The 21655-nt window shown below is 35.6% G+C and overlaps 1 protein-coding gene across 9 annotated transcripts in view; it reads right to left on the reverse strand.

Moving 5' to 3' along the window:
- Positions 1 to 560: 560 nt before the first annotated feature.
- LOC149788763 (uncharacterized) overlaps positions 561 to 21655 on the reverse strand; it is a 168994-nt gene continuing 147899 nt past the window's right edge. For 6 of the 9 annotated variants that reach the window (XM_089974858.1, XM_089974854.1, XM_089974855.1 and 3 more), the window contains one exon: positions 561 to 20429. The gene's annotated coding sequence lies outside the window, so the exon portion shown is untranslated. The remainder of the gene's footprint in view (positions 20430 to 21655) is intronic. The other 3 variants (XR_016424243.1, XR_016424242.1, XM_089974856.1) reach the window with 3 other exon arrangements.

Below are 21655 nucleotides of genomic sequence, written 5' to 3' on the forward strand. Positions count from 1 at the left end.
CCACGGTCACCATATCAAATCGGTCTTGATAAAATTTTCAGCTTATAGCAGCAGGGAGGGTGAAGTCTCATACTCGGTACCGTATTTGGTCGATTTTTTTTGCGTGCTTTTTGCCGGGTAAACGGTTGAGATTTACGTAGAGTTTTGAAGGCTTATTTTGCGATTTTACAGGGTAAGTCAATTAGAGTCTATACACACTCCCTGCTGCTTGTCCAGTGAACGCCATACCATGACTTAATGGTAATATAGATTTTGCATAACAAATGATGGGGCTATATTTTAGGGATTTAAAACCAAATTATATTTTCTCTTTATATTTTCTATTTATACAGTTTTAAGATTTCCATCTTTTATTTTGTTGTAATATATGTTTACCTTTGTTTGAAATGGATTATCTTGCAAATGGTATTATTTCCCAATTCATTAGTTTTACAGGTTTTGACTTTTTCCTTTAAATCGGCACCATCATGCCAATAATGTGCAGACCCGATGATAAACACTGTGTCGCAGAATAGAAACCGAGTGGGTTTTTGGACTAAATGAATAAGACAAACACAATGTGAGAAAGATGCAAATTTATGAAATGATTTAATAAAGAAAATATATATGATGTAAAAATACAATGATTATCTCACGCTCTCAACATACGATTGACTCAGATCACTCTACACAACATTCACACATTGAAAATAAACCAAAATATTAAATCAATAGGAAGCACATATCCAAGAAACCTCATGGACTGCAGATACGCTTCAAACAGTATTTTACATTATAAGAGATATTCACATAATCTCGAACATGAACTCTATTAAGATTCAAAATAATCTTATGAACACAGTGAAGATTCAAAATAATCTTATGAACATAAAAATGCATATGGAACAACCATTGAACCAAACGTATGCTTCTAGACCCCTTGTACAGTCGCACGATTTCTTGGGTTGGCCCACACTCTTATCGGCCGCTCGCACCCTTTATGGATCCACCACGTGTACAGTAGTCATACGTATACACACGTACAGACAGCATACAGCACACTTTTTAATTTGCTACGTCTACGTCCATGGCACAGGCATACGTACATACATACATGCGTATCGACAGAACGCAGCCTTAAATACTCTGGAAACTCCAGACAGCTCTCAACAACTTTAGACAGCTTCATACAGCTCTAGTCATATTCACAGTCACATGACATTGACAGACACAATCACAGCGACAGACACAATCAGCTACAATAAAACCAAATTGGTCATAATAATAGTTTCTGTATAATCTCTAGATATGTGATAATACTTTAGCCTCTAATAGTGACTTCTAATTCAAAGTTCAAATCTGCGTTGTAATAAATGCATTATTACGCAATAAGACATTAAAAACCGAATAAGCTTCGCATATCAAATGAAAATGTAAATTTAACACTTACCCCTATGGTTGGAGAATAATGGAGACGTGATCCAAAACGACCAGTGTCGGTTTTAGGAATTGATCTTACTTAAATCCAGAGGAGAGTGAGTAGAAGTCAGGGTAAAATACCCGTGCATATCATGTTAGTAATGTTACTTCGTCACAAGTAATTTCTGGCGAGGTACATGTTAATACAGTCGCTTACCTGGAAAAACACGTATTCACCCTAGATAACGTTGTACGCATGTACAACGAGAAATAGTCGAATAGTTCTAAGGCAAAACCAAGTTATTTCTTTGCCTAATTCTGTGACACTGTGTACAGATGGCTACTTACCAACCACCTCACCCACATACATACATACATACATACATAACATACATACAAACACGCATACACACACATACATACATACATACATACGTACGTACATAGTGCCCTTAACAAGAGTATTATGGACACAAATGGACGAACAGATAAAATTAATTCTGAATTACCCTTTTGCGTTTCTCGCAGTTCAGTGAGGATCCTTGTTAAAGTCTTGTAAGAATTTCACTGCTGCATTTTAATTTCATTCGGAAGTCTCATTTTCCACTGCATTTGCACTTGGCTGATACACTTAATACTAAACACAAGTTTTCGTTTAACTCGCGGCCCTTTGTGGCCGAGTGGTCTAATGCTCTCGACATTACCGACCATTGCCTTTTCACCCCTGTCCACGTGGGTTCGAGTCTCTGGCCCTCCCACAATGGGCACAGGGGTTCGTTACAAAGAAAATTTGGAGTATCCGTCCATGAATCAAGGGATGGGGCTTCTAACCTGTAACAATATGATACAAGGGAAGACACCAGTCCGCATGCCTCGGTAGTTCCAAAGTCGCTAGTTTATCCTAATTGCGTCTGCTAATTTCCAATTTTAGCCAGCCGTAATTAAGAATATTTCAATTTTCAAAACAGCTCGACACACTTCTTTCGTTTTGTGACATAATGGAGAAAATGCAATAGTTGTTCGTCGATTTTGACGTCTGTACAAATGCTGTATAGAACTTCCGTTGTGCATTCGGATAGTCTTGGATTTCATCATTGACCGAAAGGTAAGATCAGAACAACCTCGAGTCCGCAGTATATATCGTTAATGTACATTGTGATGCGTTTTAATTCTGGTGGCAAAAACAAATACTGATTTTGGTAAATTTGGTGCTAATTGCTGGTTCCACTGTTGCACAGTATATTGTTAACTCGTGAAACATACTTATTGTTGAACTACAGACTCGAGTTGCGGCTCGATAACATTAGTTTTACGTAAGCATAATGAGTTAACTTAAGGATCATTAAACCACATTGGTCATTATACCATGTATTCCGTTCACACTTCTTCAAATGATTCATGGAGACATGTATTGATCTTTAAACCACATTGTTCATTATACCATGTATTCCGTTCACACTTCTTCAAATGATTCACCGAGACATGTAAGGATTATTAAACCACATTGTTCATTATACCATGTATTCCGGTCACACTTCTTCAAAGGAGAACAATGCAGAGCTTACTTTGTAACAAATTTTAACGGAAGACGTGCAGAGACTGCATTGTTAGTTACCAATATTAAATAATACCAACAATAATAATGATATATTCATTATTATTATTATTATTATTAGTTTCTACTACTTACTAAAATGTATTGGCCATGTCTAAAATATTCAAAACATCCACTCAACTGATCCCTTAAATATGTCACACACGCTCTAAAGAACAGTTGCAAAGAATGTTGCCGTTGTGGATCTCATTGGAACACAATAAATTCATTCTTTGAATCAAAATTGTATTCCGTAACAAGTATCAGCAACCTTGGAACTGGATATTTTAATAACATCTTCGTATGCGAGGATTGCTTCAAAGGAAACACCTTTTTTCTTACGATTATAATCGTATATTATTAACGTCAGAGAAAGTTGGAAAACGATACTTTCATAGAAAGGTACACCAAGAACCTAATATGGATAAATCATAAATAGAAATGCGTATTCATATATAGAAAACAAACCCGTGTTCTAAAGGAAATATAACATTTTCTGCGGTATATATCACCACCCAGTATGTTATGTCATTGCCAATTTAAAACACTGAGATACCATTTTACAATATACAAAGTTGCCCTTAAGGTAATCAGTAGTCTGGGTATTTGTATTTTTCTATTCACCTATCGCCGCGTTTAATAAATCAAAATTCTGTTATCTGTTATATGCACGTGAATGTCCAATGTGCAATATCCCAAAACATAGATTTTACCAGTTTAATTGGTTCTAAAGATGCCTTATAAAACAAGATGCACTGTAAGAAATACAATTATAAGTGTTAACCCATGCAATCCTCCATAAGGCAAAAATACATCGAAAGAAAGAGGAACCCTACCATGACAGGGAAGTTATCACATCATTTTCAAACATAAGAAAGTGAAAATGTCATCGCTTGTATGTTTTCCAAAATCTGTGATGAACTCCCACTGATTAATCATTAGTGATGTAATAAAATAACGATACAAATATAAATAATTCCCGTCTTCCAAATGATTAAACATGGGACATAATTTCAATGAAATCCTCTGCTTTCCTTTTGAACTCTCTCTCTCTCTCTCGCTATGGTGGCCTAGTGGTTCGAGTGTCCATCTTGGACGCGGGTTTAAACCCCGGCCGAGAAAATGGTACTAACAGCTGTCTCGCTTGGCGCTCAACATAAGAGTTTAGTATTAAAACTGGTCGGCCTGGTGTCAGAATAATGTGACTGGGTGGAGCATGATGCTCCATGTCTGTGGTATGATGCTGCAGTGGTAGACATCACTATATATCGGCGCAATGCAGATATCATAGCGATATGACTGAATAGTTGTTAAAGCTACGTTAAAAATACAAATCTTTCTCTCTCTTTCTCTCCCTCTCTCTCAGCATAAAGAAGATAATAGAGGGAAGTCTCTGGACAGAGAAAGACAAAAAAGAGAACTGAACTTGCTGTTGTTGTTCTAGGGTTTAACGCCATTTTTAACACAAGATAGCCTATACATGGCGGCCAGTATAACTGGTGGATGAAGAACCCTGGAAAACCCAGGGCTGAACCACCCACCCAAGAGAAGCTACTGGCACGATTTCCCACGTATCCACGCTAGACGAGCCTTGGACTCGAACCTACGCAGACAGAGGTGAGATGGCAGTGATCCGGAACAGTGAGCGCTTTAGACCACTCGGCCACTAGGGGCCCCTAACTGAACTTGCACCAAGTAAATTACGTATGGGGAGGCTGCGTTCAATAAACAACACTTTTATCAATACTTCAAAACTGACATTCATATCCTAAAATATAGTGGAAAACATTAGGATCGTGCCTGTTGGAACTCAAATTGTTTTGGTAATTTCCTCTGATGAAAACCTTCGTTGCGTTTTATGCTCACTAATATTCGGTGTAAGGCTGTATGCTCCCTATTAATTCGGCGTAGGGCTATCCTCATTTTAACTGGATGTGTGTGTGTGTGCATGATTTAGATTTTTCGTGTATCTTTAACAATTTTTTAGTCGTATCGCTACGATGTATGCAGTGTGGCAATTTATAGCGATGTATAGCACTGGGACATCATGCCGCAGACATGTAGCATGATGTCCCACCTAGTCACATTATTCTGATACCAGACCGACCAGCCCTAACACTAACCTCTTAATGCTGAGTGCCAAGCGAGGCAGCTGCTAGCATCATTTTTATAAGTCTTTGGAATGACTCAGCCGGGCCCGCGACCTCCCGCATCCGAGACGTAAGCTCTAACCCCTTAGGCCACAGGAGCGGTCTAACTCAATGACTGAACAGGTTTATCAATCATATGTTTAAGAATGCTTAATTAACATAATCTAACATCCGGGTAATGTAAAACCAATAGTCTGTGTTGCATACAGGTCATGGGCCCAATATTGGTATGTTAACCCCACCCCTATATGCCCTTGAAATGAACCACATTGCATGCATGCCATTATTTAAGTACGATGTCCCAACCCCACCCTCGCAGCTGAGTGTGTGTGTTTTGGATTTTTAACATAGTTTTATATAAAACAAATTCAGTCATATCGCTACAATGTTTGCAGTGTGACAGTTTATAGTGATGTTTGGCAATGGGACATAATACCGCAGACTAGCCTAATAAATCAGCCCTTCACACGTGACGATATTGATGTTGGGGTTAGTAGGTGATATCACCTATTCATTAAAGGCTGCAATTATCGTCAGCCACTTTTGCCTGCATACATCAGTGTACATTTTATAAACTTACGAGTATTTTTCGCGGCTATTTAGCTCCCGTCGGCCGAAGGGTTCTTTTTACCATATGTACAGATAGTACAGATATTTCCGAATCAAATCTTGTATTGGACAACTTCTAAATCCAAGTAGAATAACACCACCCTAAATAGCGTTGAAATTTCTAAGTTTCGTGGTCACCATACTGCAAATGGCATCCAGTCCTATGCTACCTCTCTCGTTTGCTCATTTGAAACTTTCTTTTTGTTTAGTCATGTGACTCGGCTGTAGCTGCGTCAATGTGACTATCACGTGATGCCAGCAGACTCCGAACATGACACGTAAGAAATACCCTCCGTAGATACTGCATAGGGTATTTCACATTGACGCAACTACAGCCGAGTCACATGACCAAATGAACCGAAAGTTTAAACAAGAATATTGGGCACATGAACATTCTCGTTCAGTTAAGCTAGCATGTGATTAGAAGAAAAAGAATGCAAACAAAAAAAAACAAACAAAATTGGCGAAAAATATGTGCTCACTTTGTTATGTTCACCTGGGTTCCTATCCAACAAGGTTAATTTACATGGAAAATTGAAGAGATGGATAGAAACTGCTCAAGATGTGGTACATGATCATTTGGGGCTAACATTTACCTAACAGAGAATTTCATATATGTTGTGCTTGTTCTATTGTGATTAGCAAGGTGAAATAGCACACTTCCAAGTTTTATGGTTCCCAATAATTGTGCATACATATCAAAGTTCAGAGGTTCAAAACATGAATATAAAAATGTACAGCACTTGTATGCAAAAAAATGGTCCCCCTTTTTCTTTATTTATTCTGAAGTAACATAATTAATTAATCAATTAAATAGTCATTTAATAATCAGTATGACTTCTCCCAAAATTACGAAAATCTCATTAAACAATATCGACCCTAAATCATAATGCCTATACCGATTCCATGTCATAAACATCTCTCTCTCCTTAATTTTATTTGTAATCTTTGACAGTAAATTTCAAATACATATATTAGGAAACAGTAGCGAAATGTATCAATTCATGTTGCATAAGAAATGATGATCATTACAATGTTTGTAAAGAAAGAATTATAAAACGTTGATTAAATTTTTGTATGGTTTTAAGAACTGTCCAATTATTACGAAAACTGTCATGTACACATTTTTGATATTTTAATAATAATCATATATTTCAATAAATAAGTATAACAGACTTGAACTATAGTATTTTAAAAGAAATATTTGTAAATAATAAAAGAATGTGTCATACAGTATATTTAATTAATAATATAATTCAAATTAGATATTTTCATTTAGCAACAAGCAAGTTTATTTAACAGATAACTGTTATCTGTGATGGATACAGCATAAACTGTAAATAAGTTATGATGTGTATGGACAATTAGTCTCTTATTAGCATAAATAACAATATGCAGTATACTGATAACAATATATAACGCTTATTCATGGAAACAACCTTTACAAGGATCATTTTAATGTGCTTTTTCTTCAAAAATAACAGATTTTCACTGGTAATAAAATATGGAGTGAGGCTATCCAAGGCCACAAGTCATCGTCTAAAAGGGACAAATACATTGGACAGAAGGTACTAGGTACTAGCTACAGCCCTTTCCACACACACACACAACAGAGCAAAAAAATGTCACCAGCACCCAAATTAAGGTAACCAAATTAATTATAAATGAAAAGAGTTCTTTCAGCACAGCTATATTGTAATGAGAATTATGCGATAGTGAGGTGTAAGAGAGGTAAGAATAAACTGAGATTTGAGCTAATAGGGACATTTATAAAATGTTCAAATCTTTTGATTTTACTACATTTCACATTTGGAAATGATCTTTATTTAATACATGAAAACAAGGTTCGATTAAAACTGCCATTGTTTTTTCTTCAAAATAGCTACAACACTTTTGCATTTATTATCACACTGAACCTGTTTCTTCTATAGTATATCTTTCACCCCAAGGATATGATGTTAATAATATACTGTTATGTATATATGATTTAATTTATATCTGATCTAATTGTTTGTAAGCATTACAATCTTTCTATTTTTTAATTTCATTATATGTCAAAATAATGTATTTCTGTTTACTAGGAACTTGTACTTTTTCCAGAAAATAACTTAACCTTGACTGTTCATTTCTGTAAACACATAAGGCTAACCTCCTTCTCGACCTTAATTCAAATTTAGTAACAGTCACGTCAACAAGTTTTTTTAATTTATTTTTATTGTGGGAATAATAAGGTTGAGATCGAGGCTGTATTGAATACGTGACCCTTGTCTTGTAAAGGTTTTAGTGAAATAAAGTTTTTTTCTTGGAGTAAAATGATTGGTATTTATCTAGGTCATAATGGGGCTATGTGACTTTTTATATATGTAAACATCATCACATGATCCTTTATTTTACAATTCAGGCATTTCCGAAATAGCTTATTAGTTCTAATTGTGATGTTTATAGATAATTTAGTCTGGCTGGGCTTAAAAACGCTTGATGTCTAGTCATTTCCTTCTGTTGTAGGAAGTTTTCGAGTTACATGTTAATTTTCCATCAGATTATTTGGATTCTAAACAATTATTTCGTTTCTCTGGAAAGCTTTTTGTGCTCAAACAGAATTCTTGAACAAAGACATTTCTTAAAAGTTTTATTTGGATTTCTAAAATTGGGGGATTATTTCTAGTGATTCTGTGAGAACACCCTCAATCATTTCAATCATCTTGCTCTGGCGCTTTTCAGCACGACAGCCAAGTCATGTGATCATATGTACGGATCGTTTCCAGTAACCGAACATGTGGAAGTCGCATCTGATTCTTTGCTAATTGCAGTTAAGTTGGCCACAAAACGTAGAAATGTCAACTCTATTTCGGATTGCTTTATTCTACTTGGATTTACAAGTTGTCAAACATAGATCTGATTCAGAAACGTGTTGTACATATCGCAAAAAGAAGCCTAAGAACACTTCAGCCGACGTAAGCTCAACAGCTGCGAAAATGCCGGTAAGTGTATAAAATGTGCACCGATGTGTGCAGCCAATAGTGGCTGCCGAGACTATTGGCTGCCGATAATTGCTACTTTCAATGAATAGGTCATATCAGCCCCTAACACCAATATCATCACCGGTGAACGGCTGATTTACTGGCCTAACAACAGACATGTAGCATCATTTCCCACCCAGGCACATCCTGATAACTAAAAGAAACATATTAGATGGCAACGTAGTTACACAGAATCCTTAAAAAAACGGCTATTGTTATATAATAAAGACTGAATTTTGAAATTAAAATTGGAGCTTTACACTAAATACCAATGGAATAATAATAATAATAATAATAATAATAAAAGCAGTCAACTATAACATACATGTAAAGCAACTATTTTGCGACAAATTCAAGTTCTTTGAACATTGAAAAAAAACCACATATATTAAATAAAGACATATGATAAAGCAATATATATTTTCTACTGTTTGTAAAATAAACAGGAATATTTCCCTGAAAGGGAAAACCAAGAAAACTGCCACTGAACCTCAAGTCTAGGAAGAATTGATAGAGATTACACGTACCCTGGCTGTTGAATGGCTGGGATTTATCTCACACACACACACGCACACCCAGCATGCTGGTAGGCAGGTCTCATATGCAGAAGCCCAGCAATAATTTATATTTTCAGTAGTAAATATCAGAGAATTTAGTTTTTCTATATTGTAATTATTCGAAATATCGAATGTAATTTAGGATATGAATAGGAAAATATATTGTGACACTGATGGGATTTAAACTTGGGTTGCTATGTACTATTTCCTCAGACTATGTCAACGTTCACTTTGACTAAGATGTTGCAAATGAAAATTCCATCAGCATAGTGCATTGCACATGCAGAGCGTACAAAGAATGGTACCTTTGTTATCATTATTCAATGTGGAGCAAAGGAGAGAAGGTGATATATAATTATATGTAAAGTACTTTATGACTTTGAAAATTTTGTTTGTTTTGAACTGATCAATTTTTAACTCTAATTTGTCATAGAAAACTTACAATTTTGGGAGAATATTGTTTTTGTACTTTGTGGTTGTTATCTTTTAATTATGCATATTTGTATATCTACTGAAATATCACTCACAAGAATTTTCTTCTTACTGTTGAAAGAACTTTTCAACGATTCTAACAGAACAGTTTTTTTAAAAATACATTATATTTTGAAAACACTGCTATAGTATTCTCAAACCTTCCGATTTGTCTTTATCCAGCTTAATGGTTTTCAAAACAAAAAGCATTGAAGACATAAAATATGCAAAACAATTAGTGATTTCATTCACTGATCAATAATTTCTAACCTGATTGTTGCCAAAGGACCAACAAGTTGATAGTAGGTAAAATGGGAAAATTGTGTTACGAGCATAAAGGTAACTGGGAATGAAGGTACTCAACCTCTCAGACACCTCTCAGGCACAGTACACCGAGACAAAGAGAGGCAGAAATTGTGTCGACCCCAATAATATACGAGTAAACATCCCTCACCCCTCATCAGAAGTGACAACATGGACTCCCTCTGTAGTCTCTAACTGTGTGCATTTACTAACACATACAATAGTAGGGACCACATAGTCAATTACACAAAGTACAAAGGACTGTGTTTCACTAACTCAACACAGGTATTCTACAACTTATGTCATCTGAGCCTACAAATCCATTCCTATCCTTACATTCCCTTCCTATTTTTAACACGCCCCTGTGTATCAGCATAAAACTTCCATTTAACTGCACTCTCATAGATGTTTAGAGGTACAGCTGTATAACTCTACTTGCATCACCAACGTAACAGAGAAAATGCACTGTCTGACCCAGGTTCAACTTTGGCAATGGTCACTGATAATCTTCCCAAAAATGTTTCATGAAACCATCCACCAGGTGGACTACCAGAAGATGTGATTAGGACTTTTAGCGTAGGTTTAACAGTTTTTCAGGCATATCGCTACGATGACTGCAGTGTTTATAGTGATGTCTAGCACTGGGGCATCATGCTGCAGACACAGAGCATGATGTTCCACCCAGTCACATTATCCTGATACCAGGCCAACCAGTGCTAACACTAACATCTTAATGCTGATCGCCTAGCGAGGCAGCTGTTAGTACCGTACCATTTTTGTAAGTCTTTGGTGTGACTCAACCGGGGTTCGAACCCACAACCTCTAATCTCATAGGCGTACTAGTTCTCTCCTAGGTAGATGCATCCACAATAAAAACCAACTATAAATAATTTTGTCAAAAATTACTAACAATGATAAATATTGGTGGTGAAACGATACATCTGTACTGTGTATTGATACGATTCATGATACGCAGCCTGCAATATGATGCATATCAATACACATATGAACTTGTTTCTCCATCTTTCGAAGGTAGGTGCTGCCCTGTAATGTATGTTGAAAAGATAATATTTTAAACAGACTGTTTGTTGCAGTGCGTTTTATCCAACGTTTTATGCCAATTAATGGTGGCTCCATACAACTCCCTTTGTTTTGAACAACATGAATGATTTCTTATTTCATGTCTCAGTTAAGCTTGGAAGACATTATGATGTTATCTTCAAAACAGAAGAAATAATACAATTTCCTAATGCAAAGAAAATCTCATCTAGAACAAATCTAGGCATGGGAATAAGGTTGAATACCAGCAAGATCTTTCACAGTTTACTTCCTGCAGATGCATATGAATGGTTCAGCCACATGTATTTGCTAGCAAAGAAGGAAAACCACTGACTACACCAGTTCTATTCTAATTTTTTTTAAAACTTACACGTGGTGAAAAACTGGCACAATTTGAAATCTACCCATTGTTCATTCTATGCTAATTTCTTTTTTTCCATCAGCATCATCATGCATAGAAAAGCAATTCCAAATTTGTTTGATACGTACAATTTAAGGATACTTGATGAGAGGATTCTATCGAAAGGGAGACCTCCCTCTTTGTCAAAGAAAAAAGGAGGGTGATGAAGAAACGGTCATAGGTCAATATTTATCTAAACTTCAATATCTCTCTTTCTTCCTGCTCCACTTTCATTTCGTTCTATCAAAATTGCTCTGTGCTTCTGTCTGAAAGGGGCATATGCATAACTAGCTTTGTCAGCTGGAATAGGTTGGAAACTTGATGTATATGAATGTTATGCACACTTTTCCATGAGCTCATGGATAACATCTTTATATATATATATATATATATATATATATATATATATATATACCCCAAAATTTCTTATCTGTTCCATAGTACTGTAAAAGGGTATTTAGTCCATCAATGCTCATGTATCTTTACTTGTTAAGTTCTTTTGTTTACCCTTATTTTATTCAATTTATCATAATCCTGATATGAATACATGTATATGGTTTTGTAGCACATGATCCGCAGGCTGACATTGAGTAATTAAAATAAAAAGAAAATTGCATTACACTTCTAAACTGTCTCTTTAAGTACACTCAGAATTCTGCCATTTGTACATTTAATTTTGAAATACCGCTGACAAGGTCATGCCATCTATTTTTGGTGTGCCTGAAGAACCCAGAGATGGAACAGTTGCCACCTGAAAAACAGATGCTGCAATAAGAATGGTTAAATAAAAATTGTATATTTTACCGAGCACATTTTTATACGTGGGACTTTCAACGATTTTGTGGGAGTTCTCGCATTTCACTGTTTTACAAGTGCACGATTCCGTACAAATTGATCATCATTCGTGCAGTCGGACACCCTGATATCATCTCTTAAGTACCTGATATATCTAATGAATTTCCCACGAAGTCTCTCTTGCTCTGCCAGTACTTCCTGTAAGGCATGCAGAGAATAAGCTATATTAATTTCTAATTAGTGGTTATAGTTTAACCTGGACTGGAACAAGCAATATCCACAAATGAGAATTTAATGTAACATATTTTCACCGTGTAAACACCAGTAGCATAGCTTTCAAATTGACCAAAGGAGTCAAGATATAAATCAAAGTAGAAACTTAGGATGAAAGTGGTAATTATATGATGATTAAAGTACTTCATTATACACATGGAACACATATGGAATGTACAGTATATGGGCTAAGATAATTAGCAAGAACTTGGGAAAAGGGGTGGGGCAGATTATGAACCATGTCACTGCTTTAACTTGTATAAAGTGCATGGGTATTCTCAAATAGTCTTTTTCAATTTTACTTAATTGAATAAACATGAGTGCCTGTGATTGCAAATGCTGTTTCAGATGGATTATAATTTTATAGAATACCAAGGCAATTAATAATAATTATTCCTGACTACTGAAGACTAAAAGAAAAAGCATACAGTAAGTATTTTTTTGCAGTGAGTCTCTGTTTCTTGTATTGATATGTGTATCGTTTCAGCAAAAGTACTGATGCATTGATATAAATCAATCATTTCATGCCTAATAAATAAAAGGCATTTTCCAACTAACAATTAAAATTTCAAAGCATTATTAAACTATAAGTGCATTTAGTGCCCAGTGCAAAAAAGTTGATAAAATTAAGAAATAAATTATTTTACAAAACAATAGGGAGCGAAAAATATTATCAAATGTTGATATATTTACATCAAAAGAGGTACTTCCATTTTCACAAAAGTTGTGCAACAAAAAAGCAAAATGATTTTCACAAAACTCATCCATCCATGCGATCCCAAAAGAAAACGAGTTTCTTTCAAGAGGACAAAATACTGTTTGCACCTCTACAAAAGCAATAAATTAACATATAGTTTGTAATATTAAACTCTTCAGAGCTTTGATCAAGGGAGGTAATCCATAAAACCTTATATAGTTGTGAAAGAGAGATAACTCACAATTATATAGAGGATATTTGATTGAAGCCATGGAATAACGGATATATTTCATCGAGTGGATGAAAATCTCAGTATTTTCACGAGAGGCAAAGCCACGAGTGAAAATACTAGAGTTTTTCACCCACGTGATGAAATGTATCCGTTATTCACTCGTTTCAAGCAAATATTTTTTATATTTTCTGCTCACAGACGTTGGCTACCTAAAGTTTGGGACACAGTGAATTAGCAGATTTCTTACGGTAATGTCAGCTGTTTACCGTACATGTTCTGTTGTGCTCTGAGTACATACGCACAACACTTGTCACATCTGACAGTAATAGTTCTATTGCAATTTCATCAGTACTCAGTTTTTCCATTTTTATTTTGGTTGCAGATGCCACAGAGATGAAAATGACATGGATATAAGGAAAAAGTAGTTCACTGACAGAAAATCAAAGGGAGGTAAGCATGTTCTGACCAAAAACAGTAGTTCCTTTTCTACAGCGAAATATCAATATTATTTTAATTAGAAAATCAAGTGTGTGTGTGTGATTTGCATTTTTAACGTAGCTTTAACAATTTTTCAGTCATATCGCTACGATGTCTGCAGTGTGGCAGTTTAAAGTGATGTCTAGCACTGGGGCATCATGCCGCAGACATGTAGCATGATGTCCCACCCAGTCACATTATCCTGACACCAGGCCGACCAGTCCTAACAATAACCCATTAATGCTGAGCGCCAAGCGAGGCAGCTGTTAGTACCATTTTTATAAGTCTTTGGTATAACTCGGCCGGGAATCAAACCAATGACCTTCCGCATCCGAAGCGGACGCTCAAACCACTGGGCCACCCGGAACGGTTAGAAAATCAAGTAATTCACTGCTTAGCATAAAGTAAAGTAGCAATATTTCGCTCTTACATGTACATTAAATTCTTTTTAAGTCAAGGATAGAGAAAAATATATGAATATCCCAATACCTTGCCAACATATGTATGTAGATAGGAAGGCAGACTAGTGAACATTGTTGTCCACCATAACATACCCAAGATAAGCATCATTTGAGAAAATATATATTATTCTGTATAATGTGCAGATGGCTAGAGATATGATGCAGACAAACCTTATGTTTTCAGAGTAAAGACTTTTCTTTGAGGGTGGGGTGGGTTTAAGTGGGGTTTATATGTGAACATTAAAATCTACCAGAAACACCAAATAATCTAATCCTCTTTTATTTCAGGGATGAAGATTTCCCTCCTTCTGTCAAAGTATATAAACAGTATAGATATCTCTGCACATAATCTAGATCTTGTTTCTTTTAGGGATGAAGATTTCCCTCCTTCTCTCCGAGAACATATACAGCGTAGAAAACTGGATTACCATGAGTTACACTATGTAACAGTGTACGCTGGATAATCTACATTTGAACTGTGGATACAATTTCATATATTAGCTCTAAATAAGGTTTACATTTTTATGATGACATAAATAGCATCTAAACCATATCTTAAAACAGTTTTATTTAAAAAATTAAATAATTCACTTCTCTTATTATTTAAAATTCATATGCAATTGGTATGTTTACAATGCTGACCAATCATAGCATTAGGTTCTCTGATTATCATAATATGATAGGTGACGAAGAATGATAATTTACACAAAGTTTTTTACAAGTGATGGAAATACACTGTAACCCGAACTTGCACCATGCCCCACCATCCTCTGATATAATACTGATTACTTCCATCCCTGTTCATGTGGATTTGAGTGTTGGGCTTGTTGAATGTTCGTATGTGATGAAGCTTGCCAGTAGCTTCTCATTTCTTGAAGGGGTCTTCCTCTACCAGTTATGCTGACTGCCATGTATATTGTATTGTGTACTTAAAAATGGCAGTACACCCACATGCTATGGTTAAGTCATTTGGGATTTTCTAGGTGGCACATATTTTAAAATACCCTGGTAGATTTGTAAAACTCACGTTATGAGTTAAGGTTCAATCTAATTAATTGCTTGTTCCTAGGCCCAACGTGCCAATTTGCCAATCAAATTTTGACTAACATCTGGTCATGACAAGCTGAAAAATCCTGTGTATAGAATTGCCTTTCTAAACAAAAAGACTGATGCCATGGCAATGGCTATGATACATTGCTACATGCAGTGTAAGGGTCAATGTTTAAACAGAAATTGTCTGCTACACAGATTACATTTTTATGTGACTTCAAGCTAAACTGCGGCAGTTAGGATGAATCACTGTTCATTTAATGTAACAGTGCAGCACTGAATCCAGGATTTAGTAAGCTTCACGCTCTTTCCCCTTAGTGTTGTACAAAGGGAGACCAATCTACACTAAAGGGGAACCAATCTACTCACATTTGGCGTCTCTGAATAGGGCATAACCAAATAACTAAACATGAAAGAAGAACAAGAGTAAATGTTAGAACAGATCTTCGTTTTCCAAATGGGTTTTAAATATAAATATGAAAATCTATATTTGCTTTATTTTTACACTAACATGTAAAATAATCATAACCAGACTGCATTGATATTTACTGCTGATCACCCACATGTATATCGTTAAGATTTGAAACAACACTTAATGTTATAACTTTGTTGTACATGAATGTACAAATGAAATGAAGAATCACTAACAACGTATTCAGTACAAACATGTCTTTTGAATATATAACACCATTATTACTATCATCACTGACCACTTTCATCGTTCAAATTTGTGAATAAAAGAAAATGAACATCATGTATGATGTTCCATCATTACTCTCAACACTGACCACTTTCATCGTTCAAATTCGTGAATAAAACAAAATAAACATCATGTATGATGCACCATTATTACTATCATCACTGACCACTTTCATCGTTCAAATTTGTGAATAAAACAAAATAAAAATCATGTATGATGCACCATCATTACTATCATCACTAACCACTTAGACTTCTGAAATTTATAATAGAACAAAATAAAAGTCATGTATGATTCACCATTATTACTATGATCACTGACCGCTTTGATTTTTGAAATTTATAAATAGAACAAAAAATCATGTATGATCCACCATCATTACTCACAGCACTGACCACTTTTATTTTAGAAATTTATAAATAAAACAAAACGTGTGTGCGATTAGGATTTTTAACATAGCTTTAACAATTTTTCAGTCGTATCGTTACGATGACTGCAGTGTAGCAGTTTTATAGTGATGTCTAGCACTGGGGCATCATGCCGCAGACATGTAGCATGATGTCCCACCTAATCACATTATCCTGACACAAGGCCGACCAGTCTTAACACTAACCTCTTAAAGCTGAACGCCAAGTTAGGTTGCTCTTAGTACCATTTTTGTAAGTCTTTGGTATGACTCGGGCAGGGTTTGAACCACAACCTCCCGCTTCCAAGGCGGACACTCTAACCACTAGGCCACCAGAGCGGTGTAAAACAAAATAAAAATCATGTACGATGCACCAGCATTGTTAACACCACTAATCACTTTCATTTTTGAAATTTGTTGTTGTTGTTGTAGGGTTTAACGCCATTTTTCAGCACAAGATAGGCTATACATGGCGGCCAGTATTAGTGGTGGAGGAAGAACCCAGGAAATCCCCGGAAAGAACCACCGACCCTCGAGAAGCTACTACCAAGCTTTCTCACATACCCACATTGGCCGAATCCGAGACTCGAACCTACGCAGACAGAGGTGAGATGGCAGTGATCCGTAACGGAGAGCGCTTTAGACCACTCGGCCACTCGGGGCCCCTTTGAAATTGGTAAATATAACAAAATAAACATCATGTATGATGCACATCATTAATATCATCACTAACCACTTTGATTTTTGAAATTTATAAATGTAACAAAATAAAAACCATGTATGATGCACCAGCATTGCTATCAACACTGACCACTTTGATCTTTAATGGAAGTCTGACAATATAAGACATCATGTATGACACACCAGCATTGCTATTATCACTGACTACTTTGATCTTTAATGGAAATCTGACAATAAAAGACATCACGTATGTACAATACACCAGCATTGTTATCAACCCTGACCACTTTTATCTTTACTGGAAGTCTGACAATATAAGAGATCAGTCCTGCTATGTATAATGAGAGGGCTGACATCTCAGTGCAGTATCAATCAGTGATGTGCACCTCTAACACACATCATCAACAGGAAAACTGGAAGCTGGTTCTTCAGGAATATATCACCTAGTGGGCAAGATATACCAGCATTGTTTTACAGTTTAGTTTACTCTATCGTATCTTCAATTATTGAGTAATTTCATGCATCCTCTTGTGATTGCGTTTTCCGAACTCTGTTGATCAGTTCTTTTGTTGGTAGCCAGTCATGGAAATATCCAAGTATATTGAACTATGGGTATGTCGGACACGAATATGTTTATTTATATTCAGTCCAATTTGATTAGACACATATAAAAATGCCTAACTTGAAACTCAAACAAATTCTGCTTGCTTCGCCTTACATTGCTATTCAACAAACCAAAATGATGGCACACACTAGTAACACTATAACAGTAAAGCATATTTTCTATATTTATGTGAATAAAGTTAGCATGATTTACCAAATAATTTGCACCTAATCCTGATTTTAACTGAGCATACCTGCAGATTCAAACACAGGCACAAAGTGTTCAATTTTAGCAGATTTCATGTTGGTGCATTCAAAGTGCAAACCTGACAGTGGATCACTAAATAGGGAGTCACATGATCAATGAAACTGCAAGCATCTATGTAACATGCATGCAGCATACATGCTCACTCATTCAAATACAGGCACAAATAATTTGCATGTCAACTATCTGAAAGACTTATATCAACAGATTTGTGAGAAACATTTAATGATGCCATAGTCTTGATGTTCCTTCAACTTGGTGGAAGCAAAATGTCCATCCAATACTGACTTCATATTTTCTTTCACTAAAAATTCTACTGGTGTATCTTCAGGTTGCTTGTCAAGAATGAGGCAACACATATAAGTACTGAAAAATAGGACATCTTGGAACATTGGATCCATGATCAGCAGCAAACACATAACATGCATGATCTGTAAAAATAAAATGTTATCGTGAGTTTTTGTTGTACAGTTAAAATAGCATATAAACTTCTTAAATGCAAATGTAGACTAGATTATTTAATATTAAGTTTATCATATATATATATATATATATATATATATATATATATATATATATATATATATAATTTATTCATGATCTAATTTAATTGATGTATCATTTATACAAAATGCCCTTGTTATCTTGATCCCAGCTTTTGTTTAGCTAGAAAGTAACCTTTCATAACTGAGCTTAATCTCAAAAACTTTAATAACAATAATGCTTTATTTATAGAGGGTGACTCATTAGTCAAGGACTATTCTCCCTTGAGGCCCTCTTAAGGAGAGTATAACAATGCACATTCTATGAAGATAGCAATAATTACTGTTTATTTCATTATGTTTAGTATTAAAATACTAAATTCCATTACCTATTAGAAACACATACATGCTCATGATATCTCTTCTTAAATACTCCAATACATTCAGCAGATTTTAATCGTAGTGGAAGCTTGTTCCACAGAACTGTACCAGAGTAATGGTGGCTCCTTTTAAATTGTTCTGTTCTTGGTTTTGGTGCTAGAAGGTTTCCATGTGATATTGATCTCAACTGGTACTGTGTTGAAAAGACCGGAATAAGTCCTGAAGATACTCTGGTGCAGTTCCATGTAGGCATTTATAGAAAAGAAACTGCCTTGTGAAAATCTATCCTGTCATATATTGTGACCATTTGAGTTCTATAAACAATGCTTTTGAGGACTGATCAATAGATACATCTAAAATTACGAGTGCTGCTCGTTTGTGAAGTTTATAAATCCTGTCAAGCTCAGATTTAGCACAATTTCCCCATATATCTGAGCAATAATCCATTGTTAGAAGAATATATGCCTTGCAGTAAATATCGTGAGTTTCCATGGGTAAATTTTTATTGATTCTGCTGATTAGGGCAATTTTGGATGACAGTGTTTTATCAAGCTTATCAATATGGTCTCTCTATAATACTGACCTGACCATCTTCATTCAGAACTAGACATAATAACTCTTATAATGAAAACCCAATGCTGATATCACCAACCATTCGGGAAAAGTAGCAATGACAATGTATATTTCATGATGGTTACTGTGTAGGTTATACTGGATGTCCAGGCAACATCAACTAGACCATGTCAGACCAACTAGATCATGTCAGACCAACCAACTAGACCATGTCAGTCAAGCCAGATCATGTCAGACCAACTAGACCATGGGTTAAATATATGTGTGAAGTTTCATATTAATTCTCCAAGTAATTTAGGAGAAGTTGCGACAAACACCTTGTGGTTACAGACAGACATGATATACAGCAGATGGGCGATGGACAGCAGATCATACCATAAGCTGTCTTGGTCTGTGACCAATAAAAATAAAAACTAGTTTTCCATCATTGTTATCATTATGTACTCCGCTACAAATGTGATGCAAATATTGTGTGCATGTGATATGATGGCATTAGGTTTACAGAGAGGGAAGCGTCTATTTGTAAGAAACAGGGATGCTGACCTACATTTTACCAAATACAGTCATGCTAAGATATTGATATCTCACTTTTGCGTACACATGATCACTGTCCTGAATGTGTAAGCATCGGAAACATAAAACAAACCAGATACATGTTTGCAAATCATATACGCCCACCGACTCAAAGCAAACCAAGTGTAGTCAGTCCAGACCAGGTACCAGTGTGACTCCCTGGATATAGCACGTTGTTCTCTTTGCCTTGGAACTATATAGTCTTCAAGTGTTGCTGTGCTTTAAAACATCACAACCAACCAGCCAAACAGAAAATTAAAAATGAAATTATGAAAATATGTAAGACTGCTATAATGTCATTAATATTTATATAGGTCATCTACATGTGTGTATAAGAAATTTAATTTTTCTATCTTGGATTTATTTTGCCCATTTGTTATAACACTCATTTTATTAAAATAATATAAGTAAAATGCTTACAACATGTGTTAATTTTTTTGTAAAAGAAATTGCTGTAAAGACCTAACAAATCTAATCAGGTCCTCCAGATATAAATACAATTACGTTTGACTGTTATCAGTCAACCTTAAGCAGTTTTCATTAACTATGCAAACAGGTAGTTTGTCAAAAGTCCCAAATTGAAAATGATGAAAATGGTGATTCAAGAAACAAATGAATAACAGACCCTATGGAACCTTATATAACTCACATGGCTTACCTAACCCAATATTTGACCATCTCACTAAACAGGTTTATGAAGTCTTGTAAGACTATAAAAACACAAAAAATGTAATTTATCTCTTCAACGTATTATCATCGTGCTTTTCAAATGGATCTTGTTAATATGTGACGTTCTCCATGACATTGATAAAATAAGTAAATATTTCATTTTTCATCAAATCAGATAATCAATATGTCTACCAGAATGTGAATAAGTTGGTCCAATCAGGTGCATGAATATGTTTCTACAACGTTTTCAAGTATATACAGGACCTTTCACATTTGAGCAAAACTGGATCTGAAACATAGCTTACAGCAAGGCAAAATGTACAGCCAGTCAATAACATGATTATCTCATGGTAACAAGTTCAGCCATTCGCATGCATGATCATCTCACGGCAACAAGCACAGCCAGTCAGTAGCATGATTATCTCATGGCAACAAGTACAGCCAGTCAGATGCATGATTATCTCATGGCAAGTACAGCCAGTCAGTAACATTAACACTTCAAGGCAATAAACACAGCCAGTCAGCCAAAAAATCAACTCAAGGCAACAAGTACAGCCACTCAGTAGCATGATCATCTCAGGGCAACAAGCACATCCAGTCAGCAGCATGATCAGCTCATGGCAATAAGCACAGCCAGTCAGTAGCATGATCATCTCATGGCAATAAGCACAGCCAGTCAGTCACAAAATCATCTCATGGTATTAAGCACAGCCAGTCAGTAGCATGCTCATTTCATGGCAACAAGTACAGCCAGTCAGATACATGATTATTTCATG

Source organism: Sinohyriopsis cumingii, chromosome 11 (genome assembly GCF_028554795.1).
Source record: "Sinohyriopsis cumingii isolate HCF-2022 chromosome 11, ASM2855479v2, whole genome shotgun sequence".
Lineage (NCBI taxonomy): Eukaryota > Metazoa > Mollusca > Bivalvia > Unionida > Unionidae > Sinohyriopsis > Sinohyriopsis cumingii.